The 13,242-nt window shown below is 33.1% G+C and overlaps 1 pseudogene; it reads right to left on the reverse strand.

Annotated features, from left to right (window-relative positions):
• Window positions 1–8,332: 8,332 nt before the first annotated feature.
• Window positions 8,333–10,425, reverse strand: LOC125190467 (receptor-like protein 54; annotated as a pseudogene).
• Window positions 10,426–13,242: the final 2,817 nt, after the last annotated feature.

Raw genomic sequence — 13,242 nt, forward strand, 5'->3', positions numbered from 1 at the left:
AATTTCGGATTTAGATGGGGAGTGCAATATTACTTCTGTAGTGGCTGCTCGTGATATTCCAATTAAAAGCTTATATTAAATTGGGGTTCAATTTAATTAGTAAAAAGCTAATTGGAGGAGCCCATATCCAAAACCTTCCATAGATCCCTGACTTGGCCCAACATGAACTTAATATAAATAGGAGAATAAAGGAGACAGAAAAACACAATTTTTTCTTGAAAATCACGCCAATCCCAAAATGTGAGAGGGAACGATATTCTCTATTATTCTCCTCCGTGAGATTTCCAGCTCCTCCTCCGTGAGGAATTTTCTGTCTTCTTTATTCGAGTCCTAGTATTTTGATAAGATCAGCCCACCCTGATATCGAGATGCAGTTCGGGAACCAGTCACAAGATCTGTGGTCTAGTATTGAAGATCATCGTGGAGAAGGCGCAAGCAATCGACGATTCTTTGGAGAATCAAATCGGTAACTTTAAACCGTAGAATTCATGTTTTAGGATTTACTTTCTTTGAGCATGAATTATTTGCGTTCTAGCATACAATTATCTGTTTAACATGTGAATTGATTAATCGTATAATCGGTCAAATAGATCTTTGTCTGATTTATTTGTTTGGCACAAGTCTTCCGCTGTGTAAGGGGCTCCAAACCCCATCAGTTTCCTCTAAGATTGAGCACTTGAAGGGAATACTTTTCTTCAAGAAGACAGGGAGGAATGCTACCATTTAAGTTATTGAGAGACAAGTCGAGAACCATAAGTCTAGGTATACTGCATATGGAGGTTGGAACTCCTCTGGTTAGCCTATTGTTTGCGAGAAATAAGAAATTGTCAAAATAATAATCAGATTGGTTTGCTTGTGAATGCAAGGGAAACTCACAGCTCAGAATGTTAGAGTGCAAGTCTAGTGTTTGAAGAGAACGCGGTATATGGTATGGCTTTTGCAAATCTGTCAGAAGATTAAGAGAAAGGTTCAAAGATTTCATTCCAGATCCCCAAATCCAACTAGAAATATCCCAACGCAAATAATTGTTTGAGAGATCCAAATTTAACAAATAGGATAAATTTCTAAGATTTGGGAAATCATGTATGTTGCAGGATGACATGTGCAATACATTTAAGTTGGGATATCCATGCAAACTCGAACTCATGTTGGTTGAATCAACTGACAAGTTGTTGTCTGAAAGGATAAGTATCAAAAGACTTGTAAGACTTTGGATCTTATTCAATTCAAAAGTGCCATTGAATAAGTTGTCAGAAAGCTTGAGATTGAACATGTTTTGAAGCTGGAAAAAGAAGTTAAGAATAGGACCTCCAATCCTATTACTACTCAAATCTAGCCAAATAAGGTTAGAGTGGTCTACAATGGAAATTTCATCGATTTATCCACTGAATTGGTTGTTGAATCGATTAAGAATATAAATCGAAGGTAGGACGAATAGATGGTGAGGAATGGTGCCGTTCAATGAATTGTGGCTTAAATCTAAACGATAAAGGTTTATAAGACCTTGAAAATGCAATTGAGAAAGTGAGCCCATTAGATTATTATTACTAAGGTCTACAATTTCAAGATTCTTACTTGTATGAAATGAAGGAATTGAACCAGTAAGAAAGTTACTTGATAAGTGGAGGTAAACTAGCTCAGTTAGATTAGCCAACGTGGAGGTAAACCCGAGTTTGATAAATCAAGGTAGATCAAATTAGGGAGACAATGGAATTGGTTAGGAATCTCACTTGTGGTGAAGTCATTGGATGCAAGGTCAAGGCTCGACAACTATGTCAACCGGAAAAGGGCTGATGACTCACCATTTTTTCCGGAGATGCCCCCGCTGTTGAGGTTCAAAGTGACAATGTGCCCCGACTCATCACATGCCGTGTTGTATCATTCGCCACAATCTTCTGTCTCATTCCAATCCGAAAAATTATGTTCGACGAAAGAACTGAATTCGCTCCTGAGCTCAAGTAACAACTTTTTTTGATCATGAGGCATTGGCCATTGACAAATATTATGAAGAAGACGAAGAAGAAAAGGAGAACAAGAAGCAAAGAAACTGCCATTTCAAAGAAGAAGATGTTTATTTATATTATGGTGGGAAATACTTGAGTTTAGGCACTTGCTTTATAGTAAGTACTACATGCAACTACTAAGAATATTTTAAAAATTACATTTATTAACCTATTTTACACGTAATAATAAGTCAAAATTGAGCACCTGCTTTGCCAAAGCAAATAGCTTTATTTCAGAATTTTATGTTAAAGCGTAACATTTTAAATGACTGAGAGACCAAAGCAGTGTCCAACTTTTTTCACAATATGATACTCTCTTTTTTAATTCCAATGATGCGCCGATAACCTTTTTCAGCCCATCTTACACGCATTTTTTAAGTCCAAAATCTTTTTAAGTCCAAAATCCACGCTTTGCTTTTCTTACTGTATTAGAGATAATACTCCATCTGTCATATTAGAAATTAAACTATTTCCTTCATGGATTGTCCCACTAAAAATAAAACGTTTCTTAAAATAAAAACAATTCAATCTCACCTCTCATATTTTACCCTCTCTTTATTAACTTATAAAATAATACTACATAAAATCTGTGTCGATTATGTTTCATATTTAATGATGGAGGGAGTAGTAAATTAAATCACATACTTTACCGTAGTTTGGATATATAGTTTTATACGATTTAAAAATGAAATATAATGATGTTACTCTCTTTGTCCTCTAATTATTGTCCACTTTGGTTCTGATACGGATTTTAATAAGTGTAAAAGAAATTGGGTTGAAAAGGTTAGTAGAATAGAGGTTTCATTTTTGTACATTAGTTTTATACTCCCTCCGTCCCAAGATAAGTGACATGTATTCCTTTTTGGGGTGTCCCACTATAAGTGACCTATTTCCATTTTTAGCAAAAAGTCATCTCTCTTACTTTAGTCTCCATCTACTCTATTCTCTCTTCTCTCCTCTACTTTTCCCTCTCTCATACTTTACTCTCTCCACTTTAACTTATTTAAATACCATTCCTTAAATCCCGTGCCCAAAAGAAGTAGGTCACTTATCTTGGGACGGAGGGAATATAAAATATGAGTTAAAAGAGTTAATGGTATTAGGGATCTACTTATCACTTATAGCAAAAAATGAACGTAGACAATTAATGGAGTGCGAACGAAAATAACAAAAGTTCACAATTAATTGAGACGTGGGGGAGTTAAGTTTGGTCAATCGTATCGCTTGTTGAATTTTGGGTGAAATCATCGGTGACATACTATATAAATTAAATTTATAATTGCCGCATGGCATAATCTAAGAGGTTGATCACCCTAGTCTAATAGCTCTAGTTTCACCTCAGTTTTATAAAGAATAAGTTTTGATTTGATCCATTCTCTATATTTGTAGCATTCTATTTAGCAAATAGGCAAAAAGTTCTAAAATGGCATGTGATAAAAATGGCCATGTCTGTAAATTATTTGGGCCCAACCTAGCTACTGGGCCTCTTCTTGGCCCATTGAAATGGATAGCACTCGACTGTGTTTGGAAGGCTTCATGTAGGTATGTATTAACCGGGTCATATTCTAGTGCTTATACCACTCTAATCCAAAATCAAGACCAAATCTTCATCCTTAGATTTGAAAATGAGTGGATGAGATTAAATCTTATGAATCTCAATAAGTAGTAGACAAAATATCAACAAAATGGTAATATCATCATTATGTTATCATAGGATAATTTTTTCGTGAATATTTTTTTATATCAACATAGTGTATTACAAATATCATGACATAAGAATATCAACACTTGTACAAGAAAATATCAACACATATTTATTGAGATTTTTTACATGGTTTTATTGAGATTTTTACATGGTTTTATTAAGATTTTTTATTTATTTGTTGATAAAAATCTGGTTATCAACATTTACGAAAACTAAAATAAAAAAATATCAAATTTCATCATCTGAACGTCGTTGGAACATATGCAATGGAGATCTCGTTGGAATCCTTATAAAATTATCTTTAATTTGATATATTTTTTGCGAAAAAATAATTTAAATCGAGAGAGTTACGTAAATTTAAAGTTTTAAGATGATTTTAATGTGATGGAATTGACATTAATACCCTCTAATTTTATTTATTAATTTTCTTAATTAAAAATATAATTCGTGTGACATTATTTCAACCACTAGATCATCTAATGGCTAAGATTTAATCTTAGTTTGGGATTGCTAATTAGTTAGCAATTGATCACTTCTCTGTATTGACTTATTTATCTTAAGATTTTGTTCTCATTAATATTAATATTATTTTAATCTTATACTCAAATGTTTAACGGTAACAACCTCAAATATAATTCACTTTAATCACATTTGTATCTTATAAATATTAATATCACAATTTTATAATTTCAATAGGACTCATTTTTCCTTTATCTTGTTTTCTTTTTAGTCACTCTATCCGTTTCTTAAAAATAGCAATTTTCAAACTTTCCATTTTCGGAAATCTTTACACCCTTTACACCTCCCTAATAAAGTGAACCTCATAATCCACTAACATTAATTCCATTACTTTTTTCTCTCCCTCTCTCCTATTTTATCAATTTTTTTCTCTCTCTCTCTTACTTTATCAATTTTTCTCTCCATCTCTCTTACTTTACTAAATTTTGCATTAAAACCCGTGTCATTTCAAATGTTTCTATTTTTAAGAAACGGAGGGAGTATATAATTTTGTAATCGTATGATTTATATGACTTCTTAGTTGGGATGGTTTTTACCCGATTGCGGCCCTTCTCTATACATGTACCCCCTTAGTCCCGCCTCATGTTAGACACTTATTTTCAACACTGTTTTTTTTTTTTTTTTTGCTGAAAGAAAAAGAACTCACTTATAGTGAGATGGTAAAAAAGGGAATGTGATTCACTTATAATAAAAACTGATGGAGAATTATTTTAGCTTTCATTATGTTTTATTTTTGGGTTATTTGCCTACAAATGCACAACTTTAAACATTTTTCTACTTTTCCCCAAAACTTTGCTTTTTGAATATAAATACATTAACTTTACATTTTTTTAATTTTTCCCCAAAATCAAAAATCAAAAACACAATTAGCAAAATAATACTTAGTTTGGGATTGCTAATTAGTTAGCAACTGATCACTCCCCTGTATTGACTTATTTATCTTAAAGATTTTTTTCTCATTAATATTATTATTATTTTAATCTTATACTCAAATGTTTAACGGTAACAACCTCAAATATAATTCACTTTAATCACATTTGTATCTTATAAATATTAATATCACAATTTTATAATTTCAATAGGACTCATTTTTCCTTTATCTTGTTTTCTTTTTAGTCACTCCATCCGTTTCTTAAAAATAGCAATTTTCAAACTTTCCATTTTTGGAAATCTTTACACCCTTTACACCTCCCTAATAAAGTGAACCTCATAATCCACTACCATTAATTCCATTACTTTTTTCTCCCCTCTCTCCTACTTTATCAATTTTTTTCTCCCTCCCTCTTACTTTACCAATTTTTCTCTCCATCTCTCTTACTTTACCAAATTTTGCATTAAAACTCGTGTCATTTCAAATGTTTCTATTTTTAAGAAACGGAGGGAGTATATAATTTTGTAATCGTATGATTTATATGACTTCTTAGTTGGGATGGTTTTACCCGATTGCGGCCCTTCTCTATACATGTACCCCCTTCGTCCCGCCTCATGTTAGACACTTATTTTCAACACTGTTTTTTTTTTTTTTTTGCTGAAAGAAAAATAACTCACTTATAGTGAGATGGTAAAAAAGGGAATGCGATTCACTTATAATGAAAACTGATGGAGAATTATTTTAGCTTTCATTATGTTTTATTTTTGGGTTATTTGCCTACAAATGCACAACTTTAAACATTTTTCTACTTTTCCCCAAAACTTTGCTTTTTGAATATAAATACATTAACTTTACATTTTTTTTATTTTTCCCCAAAATCAAAAATCAAAAACACAATTAGCAAAATAATACTTAGTTTGGGATTGCTAATTAGTTAGCAACTGATCACTCCCCTGTATTGACTTATTTATCTTAAAGATTTTTTTCTCATTAATATTATTATTATTTTAATCTTATACTCAAATGTTTAACGGTAACAACCTCAAATATAATTCCCTTTAATCACATTTGTATCTTATAAATATTAATATCACAATTTTATAATTTCAATAGGACTCATTTTTCCTTTATCTTGTTTTCTTTTTAGTCACTCCATCCGTTTCTTAAAAATAGCAATTTTCAAACTTTCCATTTTTGGAAATCTTTACACCCTTTACACCTCCCTAATAAAGTGAACCTCATAATCCACTACCATTAATTCCATTACTTTTTTCTCCCCTCTCTCCTACTTTATCAATTTTTTTCTCCCTCCCTCTTACTTTACCAATTTTTCTCTCCATCTCTCTTACTTTACCAAATTTTGCATTAAAACTCGTGTCATTTCAAATGTTTCTATTTTTAAGAAACGGAGGGAGTATATAATTTTGTAATCGTATGATTTATATGACTTCTTAGTTGGGATGGTTTTACCCGATTGCGGCCCTTCTCTATACATGTACCCCCTTCGTCCCGCCTCATGTTAGACACTTATTTTCAACACTGTTTTTTTTTTTTTTTTTTTGCTGAAAGAAAAATAACTCACTTATAGTGAGATGGTAAAAAAGGGAATGCGATTCACTTATAATGAAAACTGATGGAGAATTATTTTAGCTTTCATTATGTTTTATTTTTGGGTTATTTGCCTACAAATGCACAACTTTAAACATTTTTCTACTTTTCCCCAAAACTTTGCTTTTTGAATATAAATACATTAACTTTACATTTTTTTATTTTTCCCCAAAATCAAAAATCAAAAACACAATTGGCAAAATAATACTTAGTTTGGGATTGCTAATTAGTTAGCAACTGATCACTCCCCTGTATTAACTTATTTATCTTAAGATTTTTTTCTCATTAATATTAATATTATTTTAATCTTATACTCAAATGTTTAACGGTAACAACCTCAAATATAATTCACTTTAATCACATTTGTATCTTATAAATATTAATATCACAATTTTATAATTTCAATAGGACTCATTTTTCCTTTATCAGCGGCACCGGAGGAGACATGAGTCGGTAAGGAATCACAGGTAGGAGCCTAAGCGGACGGAGACTTTGCAGTGCAGATCTTGACACCGGCGGAGGCTTCCCGGAGAGCTGGACGATGATGATCTAACTCTTTTTCAGAATGGAATGGAAACAAAACAATGCGGTGGACAGTCATAGGGTTTACTGCTTAGGTGGAATGATGAGTTTGGAATTTGTTTATTAAATAAATTGTGATAGATAGAGTGTTGACTGCCACCGGGTATCCGTGGATACCCGACCCGAAAAAACCGGGTACCCAAACCCGAAAAATCATCTAAATGTCTATCCAAAACCCGACCTGATATATTTTCTGGTACTCCAATACCCGCCCCGGGTATCCATACCCGACGTATCGGGTACCCAAATACCCGACTCTTTACATTCGTTAATAACTAATAAAAAAATTTAACTTTTATATATTAATATAAATATATAAATATTTAAATTGACTAATATTTTTAATGTTGCATTTAATTGGTAGTATAAAACTAAAAAAAGTTGGTCACTTTTATTTTAAAGTATACGATTATATTTATGTAATATGTAAGTAAAATAATAAAAGTTACGCATTTAATTAAACTGTAGAAGCAACCGATAATATAATCCAAAAGTCAAAATAACTATTTCAAAGGATGAATGCGAGGTGAGAGTTTGGAGAAGCCATGACCTAGAGTAAGAGAGATTGACTTATTTATATAAGTTTAAAGTAAGTTAACCTAGTAAGTTGTAATTAATAAATAAATTAGCCCAGCTCTTTGAAGCCCAAAATGGGTAAACCTAATTTAAAAAATTCTTTAAATAATAAATTGGATATTTGGGTAATACCCAATGCCCATTCGGGTTACCCAATACCCGATTTATCTTAAATTTCAATATCCAATCCCAAATCCAGTCCTATAAAATTGGATATTGAATATCCAATACCCGGCGGGTATCGGATGGGTACGGGTAAACCCAATACCCAATATTCGTATTCCTACCCCAACTAAGTATTAATTTGCCAAATGTGTTTTGATTTTTAACTTTGGGGGAAAATCAAAAAAATGTAAAGTTGATGTATTTATATTCAAAAAGCAAAGTTTCGGGGAAAAGTTGGAAAATGTTTAAAGTTGGTGCATTTGTAGGCAAATAACCCTTTAATTTTTCATTTATTTATAACTATTATTGTGCATTGCATAGAGGCTGATTTAGTCGTACAAATAAATCTGCCGAAAACGTTTGAAAGTGGCTACTGGTTGGGATCGGTCCAGTGAGATGATTGTAAGACACATTCAAGAATGAAAGGAAATCGAGTTCTGCGAGCTCATTTGGTATTCACCCGGTGAGCTTGTTTGAAGAGAGGTCGAGCAACCCAAGCTCTGTCAAGACACCCAATGATCTTGGGATTGCATCAGTGAGCGAGTCGTGGGATAAGTTGAGAAGATAGAGTGAGCTAAGATTACCAATTGCATATGGTATTTGTCCTTGAAAACGATTGGAAGACAAATCAATGCATGTAAAGTCAGGCCAAATCTTCACAAGCTTCACCTCAAACCCTTTGACAGTTAATGTCACGTCATTTTGGTAGTAACCACCATCACCTAAAAATTTAGAGTTAGAGTGGTTGAGCCTGGCATGTGTAGGACTTTGTAGCATCATTCCTCTCAACCTTGAGAAGTTTAGCAAGTTCAAACGACCACTGAAAATATTTGAAGATATATCCAGAATTTGAAGATTGGGCCAACTCTTACTACATCTCAAGTCTCCGCAAAATCTATTGGAGCGCAAAAGAAGGATGCGCAAACTCAACAGGAGCATGCAAGGGAAACTACCCTCAAGGTTGTTGTTTCCAACATTCATCACCAGTAGATTCTTACAATTTGCTAGAGAGTTAGGAACCTTCCCGCTTAAGTTGTTGTTACTAACATGAAAGGTTTGTAGGCCACACTCACTAGAAAATTGATCAGGGATAACACAATTTTGTTTCCCCTAAGACTGAGAACTTCTTGCACAAGATCTTTTTTTTTAAGGCAAGGAGGTATGGTACCACTCAAGTTATTGAAAGACAAGTCGAGAACACCGATTGAAAATGCATTGCAGATGGAGGTTGGAATCACTCCGGTTAGTTGATTGTTTGCAAGCAAGATAACAGAATTATTGAAATTTGAAAGAAAGGTCCAAATAGCTCTTTTCGGTTTCCCAAATCCAACTAGGAATATCCCCTCACAAATAATTGATTGAGAGGCCCAAACTGGACTAGGAGGATGCATTTCTAAGATCTGGGAAATTGTACAAATTGCAAGATGACATTTGTAACACCTGTAAATTGGGATATCCATGCGAACTTGAACTCATGTTGGTTGTGTCAACTGTCAGGTGGTTGCTAGAAAGAGAAAGTTCTACAAGTCTTGTAAAACTTCGAATCTTATTCAGTTTGAAAGTGCCATTGAATAAGTTGTCAGAAAGAACGAGACCTGATATGTTTGGAAGTTGGAAGAAGAAGTTAGGAATAGGACCTCCAATCCTATTACCACTCAAATCTATCCATTTAAGGTAGAGTGATCAACAATGGAAATTTCTTTAATTGGACCATTGAATTGGTTGTTGGATAGAAAAAGAGCTTCCATTGAAGGCAGGACAAAAAGATGGCGAGGAATGGTGCCATTCAATGAATTGTAGCTTAAATCTAAAACGGAGAGGTTTGTAAGACCTTGAAAATGCAAGTGAGAAAGAGAGCCTGATAGATTAGTTAGTGCAAGGCCTATCCATTTAAGATTCTTGCAGTTATGAAAGGAAGGAATTGAACCAGTAAGGAAGTTAGCCGATAGATCTAGGTAAACTAGCTCAGTTAGGTTGGCCAACGTGGATGGAAATGGTCCCACGAAACCAGAGCTTGACAGATCAAGGTGTTTCAAATTTGGGAGGCGATGGAATTGGTTAGGAATCTCACCGGTGAAATCATTGCGTGGGAGGTAAAGGCTCAGTAAGTATGTCAACTGGAAAAGGGCTGACGACTCACCAATTATGCCAGAGATGCTCCCGCTGGTGAGGTCCAAACTGATAACATGCCCCGAGTCATTACATCCCACGTTGTTCCATTCGCAACAATCACTTGTCTCATTCCAATTCACAAAACTATTTGGATTGGAAGAATTGAACTTGAATTCGCTCTTCAGCTCAAGTAACAACTTTTTTTGATCATCGAGGTATTGGCCATCGACAAATAATATGAAGAAAACAAAGAAAAGGAGAATGAGAAGTGAAGAAAGAGCCATTGCAAAGAAGATGACAGTATATATTATGGTGTGAAATACTTGAGTTTAGACTCTTGCTTTATACTAAGAGGATATAATGTGAACATGACAGCTTCTTTTCTTAACCCATTTTACACGTTATAATAAAGTAATAAGTCAAAACTGAGCATTTGCTTTTGGAAAGAAAATATATGCTTGGAGACTAAGAAAAAAAGCAAATATATGCTTGTCTGTATACCTTATTTCAGAATGTTTTGTAAAAATGATGTTAAAGTCTTATTTCATCAAGGTATAATCATATTCAATATAAGTATTTAAAAATATTAAGTTCATCTACTCAATTTTACAACTAAATTATGCAATCAGTTTAACAAGTTAGAAAACTAATTAAAATAAGCCTCTTAGTCTTTCAAGTCAACTCTTGAAGTCTATGTGATAGTTGCCACCATATATAGGACTATATTAGTAGTAGTAAATATCATTGGTCTACTATAATCTTATGGGATGGATTAAAATTAAATAGTCTATATTCTTATGGAATGGAGGGAGTGTGCAAATAAAATTATACTGTAGTTCTCATGACAAACAAAAAGGGAGTATAATTTAAATAATTCCCTATTAAACTTCTGAAAGATCATTTTGTCACTTTAACAACCTAGTTTATCATATGTCCGTTTATCATATATCCCGTGTATAGCACGGGTGTTAATACTAGTTATCATAAATACGATTGTTCGTTATCCTTTAGCATAAGAGATGTACTTTTTCTTAAAAGTACAAGTAATGCTTTCATATTAATCCTTTTAGCAAATGTGGGCATGGCCCAACTAAGAGATATGGATATATACCCAGTCCAAAATAAAGGCCTATCCAAAAGCCCATGACACCATCACATCATTTATCAATTTATTAAATCGGGCGCCTAAATATTGGGAAACCTCAAAGACATGGCTATGCCTGATCCAAAAATCAAGCCCACTCATCAGACTAAAATATATCACTAGATATTTTTAATTCAAAATTGAAATGTTGGTATTTTTATTTTTTGAGTGAAGAGTTTTTCTGAAAAGAAGAAAAATAATGGTTTATATATTTATCCTTTTGCTAATTAAACACAAGTCAAATTACACGGTGAACCTTTACTGATGGTGAAGTCTCCTAAGCCCATTCCTCCTCTCTTCTCTTATCTTTACTCGTCTTTCACGTCTTTTTCTCCTTCCTCTCTCGTAGAATATCTTGTCAGCAACTTCTTCTATCTTCTTAAAGTATCTTTCTCTCAACCTTCTGCAACAAAACAGTGTCCACACGACGCTTCCTATTCCCACAACATAACAGTGTCCATGCAATGCTTCTGAATCCCACAATATAACCAAATGCAGCAAACACATATTCCCACTCAATCTCCTCATCATTTGGTTCTGAATCGTCTGATGGCGATGGACCAGGTGGATGAGGGTTGTTGAAACTTCCGTTGAGTGGAAAACCAGATAATCCCGTGTTTCCTTCAAATGAATCTGCCGAAAACGTTTGAAACTGAGTGCTAGTTGGAATCAGTATATGAAGAAACTATATACCATAACATTCACAGATTTATTTATTTTTAAAATAATTATGGCAGTTACCAATTTTAGGCTGAATTTATTTTAAAACTCACACCATATTGTTTAGCCCAAAATCATTTTAAGAAATACCTAAAAATAGTGACCGTTATAGAAATTAAATAGGTTCAAAGTGAAAGGTCATTTAATAATTTTTCTTAATTGCATTCACATTCTTTGCATAAAATAATTATTCAAAACTTCTCAAAACTGGCCTTTTATATATTATAGCTATAGATTCTCACTTTATAAGTCGTTACGAGATGAATTAATTAGTCATTGGATCCAATCTTCAAAATGAAACAAATTCATAATTCCCAAATTTAACTAATTAAACAATAATGCTTTTAAAAGTTTATAATTTTTACTTAAAATTACCTAATGAATGTTAATTCTCTCGTTTTATTAAATGGTTACGTACGTTACTTGTAGCATTTAATGTTTACAGTTGTAACATTAAATTTATAAAACATGTTTCAACACGTTTCTACGTTACTTTAATTAATGTTTATGTGGATCACCACATGACAGAAAGTGTTCGACAAAAGTTCATTTCCAATTTACTGTTAATATGTTTGATCCCTTTCTACGTCAATTTACTGCATTCCATGTCAGCTGCAATATTTGATCTTTCAACTCTAAGTTACAAATTTGGATATTAATTTTGTATATGGTATGTATATTAAATACCCAATTAATTCAATGGATGGTGATGCAATAAGTCTATAAATACAACATTTCAAATCTAACAAGACCAACAACTATTCGAAAGAAAGAATTAAATACACCTTTTTTCTTCTCATTGCTTCGTCACTTCTCTCAATGCAACATCATATACTGTTTATATTGTCAACAATCTCCCTCGGAATTTCCCGCCGTCTCTACAAGTGCATTGTGAGATACTATGCACTCGCCGCGGATAAGGAATATATATTATCATTTGATGAGAATTCTTTTTCCTCTTTGTTAGCATGTCGTTTCGTGTGAAATGGAAAAAGCAAGGCGTTCTATGTTAATGACAAGAACTCGATACATAATCAATGCAACGATAATGGGGTACGCTATTATGCTGTGAAGCCTGAAGGTTTCTACTTCGCAAATGTGTATCCCCCCGAATAACAAAATAATTTAGCAAATGTAGTATGTTACTACTATAACATTGTAATATGGCCGAATATAATCCTCTAATTACTGAATACGGAGTATATGTCGCATAAAAAATGACAAAATCCAACTTGGA

This window comes from Salvia hispanica, chromosome 2, assembly GCF_029641045.1.
Source record: "Salvia hispanica isolate PSC_SH4W2 chromosome 2, Shi_PSC_v1, whole genome shotgun sequence".
NCBI lineage: Eukaryota > Viridiplantae > Streptophyta > Magnoliopsida > Lamiales > Lamiaceae > Salvia > Salvia hispanica.